Source organism: Wolffia australiana, chromosome 7, assembly GCF_029677425.1.
Source record: "Wolffia australiana isolate 7733 chromosome 7, ASM2967742v1".
NCBI lineage: Eukaryota > Viridiplantae > Streptophyta > Magnoliopsida > Alismatales > Araceae > Wolffia > Wolffia australiana.
In genome coordinates, this window is record NC_135841.1 from 11,565,102 (window position 1) to 11,570,421 (window position 5,320).

The 5,320-nt window shown below is 43.3% G+C and overlaps 1 pseudogene; it reads right to left on the reverse strand.

Moving 5' to 3' along the window:
• Positions 1 to 3,751: 3,751 nt before the first annotated feature.
• Positions 3,752 to 5,071, reverse strand: LOC144705394 (putative carboxylesterase 18 pseudogene; annotated as a pseudogene).
• Positions 5,072 to 5,320: the final 249 nt, after the last annotated feature.

The following is a 5,320-nucleotide window of genomic DNA, read 5'->3' on the forward strand; positions in this document are numbered from 1 at the left end:
GATAGATGTAAATTATGTGATACTAATAAACCTTTCCTTTAATCTATTAATAATATAAATAATCTGGACTAATTGAATTTGAATAAATCGTTTTAAACATTTCAAAAAAATTGTAGAATGAAGCGTCACAGCCCGTCTCACGTCCCGAGTTTAGGATAGATGAGGACATGATCTGAACGAGACTTATGACTAGACATGGTCGTTCTGTTCTGTTCTTTTAAAACGAATAGAAAATTCACACAAACGAACCGCACAGGGGTGTGTTCGGTGTGCTGTTCTTTTTATGTGCGAAAATTCGAACAAATGTTCGAACAATTCGAACAAACGAACAAGATTCGCACATCCGAAAAAATTCGCACAACCTAACAAAATTCGCACAACCGAACAAATTCGAACAAACGAACAAATTTGAACAAACGAACAAATTCGAACAAAACGAACAAATTTGAACAAGCAAACAAAATTCGCACAGGAAGAACATAATTGTTTGGAAATTTCATAAAAAGCTATAACTTGCAAAAAAAATGTTGTGCATAAAGTATAATTTACTATGAATAATCTAATTTAGTAATTAATTTACGAATCAGAAGTCATGAATCACCATAATCAGTATAAAATTTTAAGTATAAATATAACAGTGATTAAATCTAATGATAATGGCATTTATGCCATTGATGTAACTTAGATTTAAGAAAAAATTTTGGAATAATTCAACGAATTGATTTGGCAATTTAATCAGAGGAGATTGTACTGAATTCATTTTGGTAATTCATCTCATTTCATTGGGTGGCATAACTGAAATCATTCGTTCTAGAAGGAAAGGAATTAATTAATTTCATTAAAATGGCATGCATGAAACAGAGTGTACTTCCATATTTTCTAGTACTTGGTTAGAGGGTAGAATGATTATGTTTCAATAAAAACATATTTAGGTATTTCAACAATAAAAATATAACTTTTGTTAACTTCTCTTACAGTAACAAATTCAAGATGCTGTTTTTTAAAACAAATGTTAGTGTTCCTGGTTTTGTCAAGAAAGGGAGAGGGAGAGGGAGAGAGAGTGAAAGAGAGAAGAAGAGGGAGAGCGTGAGGGAAGGAATTTAATATATTTTTTAGTATTAATTTCATTAAAATGACATGCATGAAACAGAGTGATTAGGTTAGAGGGTAGAATGATTAGGTTTCAATAAAAATATATTTAGGTATTTCAACAATAAAAATATAACTTTTGCTAAGTTCTCATATGGTAACAAATTCAAGATGCTGTTTTTTAAAACAAATGTTAGTGTTCCTGGTTTTGTCAGGAAAGGGAGAGGGAGAGGGAGAGAGAGTGAAAGAGAGAAGACGAGGGAGAGTGCGAGGGTGAATAAGGGAGAGGAAGACAAAGGGAATGAGAGCGATGGTGAGAGTGTGGGACAGTGAATTGTAGAAGGAAAGAGATAGGGAGGTAGAGAGATGAAGATAAAGGGGGGATTAAAAGCAGACAAAGGGAGATTTTGATAGATAGAGAGGGGGAATAAGAGATAGTGACAAAATCAAAGAATTAAAAGAAGAGAGAGAATCAAAGTGCGGAAAAGTGAAGCTTAGCGAATGATAGAAAGGGAGAAAGAGATACTTAGTGCGAGAGAAAGATGGAGAAAACTGGAGATAAAATTAGGAAATGATAGAAAAGTAGAGAGGAGCAATATCTGTTTTCAAAATAAGTGGGGTACACCATGTCTATTTTGAAGAGTACATCCCACTTTTAACGAAAATAACTGTCTTCAAAATTGAAGTCCCTCTGCAGACCCAAACCTTCAAAATTCCAGTTGGATTTCTGGCTGGGTATTTTGAGCTGCAGAACTAGCTTTCCGCCTCCTGGCCAAGTATATCTTTCGACGATGGTTGAAATGTGAGTAGCGCCCTCAGGCCAATGAGGAGCCCTCTTGTTCTGCACATGTAAAGAAAGAGAGGTTTGAAGATGGAGTTACAGAATGAGAGGAAAGTGGAGAGTTTAAAGTGAAAACTAATTTGAGAGATATAAGGAATCGAGGCACAGAGTTAGAGGGAGATAGTAACTTAGAGACAGAGAAAGAGACTTTCAGAGAACGGTAGTAAAAAAAAAGAATAATTACTAAGGTGAGAGGAATAGAGAAGAAGAAAGCCACATAATGATGGAGAGAAAAAAAATGAGTAATAGACAGAGAATGAGAGAATGAGAAACATATTACGACATACGAAGAGATGAAAAAAGAGAGACAGGAAGGGGGAATGACCGAGAGATAAAAAAAAAGAATCCATAGAATTTGATAGATAGAATCAGGGAGACGGACACAAAGAGGGAATTAAAGTAAGAGCAACAGAGAATTTGAAAGACAGTTAATAAGGGGGAATAAGAGACAGAGAGAATCAGAGAGTTAGAGGGAGAGAGTAACTTAGAGATAGAGAAAGAGACATTCAGAGAATGCTAGTAAAAAAAAAAAATTACTAAGGTGAGAGGAATAGAGAAGAAGAAAGCCACATAATGATGGAGAGAAAAAAAAGAGAGTAAGAGACAGAGAATGAGAGAATGAGAAACAGATTACGACATAGGGAGAGATGAAAAAAGAGAGAGAGGAAGGGGGAATGACCGAGAGATAAAAAAAAACCAGAGAATTTGATAGACAGACAATTAGAGAGCGATTGAAAAAAGCGAATCAGACATAGAAAAAGAGGAATTCGGACAATGAGAGTACCCTTGGGAAGGAAAAAATTAGAGCGCAAGGGAGGCGAAGATAAAAATAGGAAGAGAATTAGAGTTAGACAGAGAGAGATGAACGGGAATAAGAGAGACACATACAGAATATCAGAGAGCAAAAGAGCGGATAAGAGAGTTTTTGGGAAAGAACTGAAGAGAAATTAAGAGAGAATCATAAAGCATCAGAGATTTAGAACGAAAGAAAAGAGAATCAAAGAAAGACACAAGTCTAAAAAAACTTGAAAAAAAAAAACGTACCAAATGCCTCCACTTTGACCCCGTCCCAATCCAGCGCCAAATTGACTGGGAGGAAGTCCGATGGTTTCAAGCTCGGGGAGAAGAGACAGGAGAAAGAAAGAAAGAAAAAGCCGCTCTGGAGACTCGAGAGAGATGAACGAGAACGAGTGGCTCAGACTGTGGGTCAAGGTCATTCAGAGCCGCTGAGAAGTGAGAAGTGAGAAAGATGGAGAACGAGAGAGGGAGAAGAAGACTATGGATTCGCACATACCCAAATAACAAGAACTAGAACGAAAACGAGAGTGACGAGGGAGTTTTTTTTCAAAAAAACCTTTAAAAGAATTCGTGCAATTTGCACAAAGCGAACCGCACAGCCGAAGTTGTGTTCGTTTTCAACATTGTTCTGTTCGGAAATCCGAACAGAATGCGCAATTCGCACCAAATCGAACAATCCGAACAGAACAACCATGTCTACTTATGACGCCGCGTCATCCGTTCTAGTCAATATGCACGGGATAAACATAATCTCATAGGTCTTAAATGTCATATAAAGTTGTTCGGATCGTTCAGGAAAAAGACTTCAAGCTACCACTTCGGCGTTGATGGCTATTGATTGCCCTCCGCCATCGGTGACGTGACATTGGTTTCTTCCTCTCCCGTACTATCTTTTCAATGCGCCTTTAATATTCATGTCATCAACTTTCCTTACTTATACTACGAATTAATGCTCGTGTATCCCCACCAAACATCTATTCCCCAGTGTTTGTTCTTCACGGGCAGCCCGACTGGAAATCAGCGTTAGCTAATAATTAATCATTAATCGCGAATAAAACGATCGTTACAAGGTTGACAGATGCACTAATCCGGGAAAGCCTACACCACAAAACGTAAAACAAGGCGATTTTTTTTCCAGCTACAAAGATAAGGATTCGGAGAAGAGGACAAAGGCCTGGTAAGCTTCACTGATCACCCCTCGTTTGTCGTCATCGAAAGCTTCTCCCTTGCTAGCCGGCGGCCAATCTGCCGTTGAATGAAGCTCTTCATGTCATCGATGAGGGGAGAGGAATCTTTGAGCTCGGGGAATACGTAGAATGCATGAATAGCGGTAGGATATTCGACTATCTCGGCGTCTTTCCCGTTCTTACGCAAGCTCTGGAAGTACTTACGCTGCCAGTCCTGAAGGGGATCGAACCCGCCGACGACGACCATAACGGGAGGGAAGTCCAGGCCAAGGCCTTCAGAAGCGAGTGAAGGGTTCGCCGCCGGGTGGTCTCTAGTGGCGCCTTTGGGGAGATAGACCTTCCAAAGCCAGTCCGTTCTATCGACGGTCACGACAGGCCCGTCAGGGAGGCGTAACTCGGACTCCACTCTCGCCTCCCCGCCGAAGAAGGGTTGGATGGAGATGAGCCCGGCCAGGCCGACGCGGCGGTTCTCGCCGCCGGTCCAGCGGCGGGCGACGTGGTGGGCGATTGTCGCGCCGGCGCTGTCGCCGGCTAAGAAGCAGTTGGAGAGATCCGCGGCGCGGAAGAACTCGCTAAGGAACGGGTCGTCGACGGGTTTGTAGGCCTGGAGAAAACGGAGCACGTCGACTCCATCGTCGTGCTGAGCGGGGAAAGGGTGCTCGGGCGAGAGGCGGTAGTTGACGGAGATAACTGCGACGGAGAGTCTACGGCAGAAGCGGCGGCAGGCGGCGTCGTACTCGCGGGTGGCCGCGGAGAGGAAGGCGAAGCCGCCGCCGTGGAAGAAGACGAGGAGGGGTAGCGGCGCGGGTGGCGCGGCGGCGGGGAGGAAGAGGCGGACCCAGAGCCCGCGGGCTGGGTCGATGGTCACGTCGGTGGTGCGGACGCCGCGCGCCGCTTGGGGGGTGGGCGCGGACCGGACGTCGCCGAGAGCGGCCAGCCTCCGGTTGATGGTGCCGTCTGGGCGGCAGACTCTGTCCGTGATGGCTTTCAGGAGGAAGATCTTTAGCTTCGTTCTCCATGGGAGGCTTGGGGAGAGGGTGGAATGCGTGCAGCCCATCTTGCTCCTCTCCCTTGTTGGCTTGAAGAACGTGACACCAGCCTGGCAGCTTAAGTAGGAGAGACAATCCTTTCCCCTGTTCCTCACCCGTCCGGTCCGATCCCATTAAAATAAGAGGAAAACACCAAATAGTAGAATATCTTGTTCGATTGGCTTGATTTTTCACGAGTTGTGGAAGTCAGCTGAGTTTTATTTGGTACGCAGGAGTTTGTACTCACACCAACACTTATAGATCCGGGACGCGGACGGGACAGTTTTTTCGTCCCCAGACGAAAAATAGTCCCACCGGAGGTCTCTGGATGACGGACGGACGAATCTGGACGGAAAACCGCTGGATTCACGTCCAAC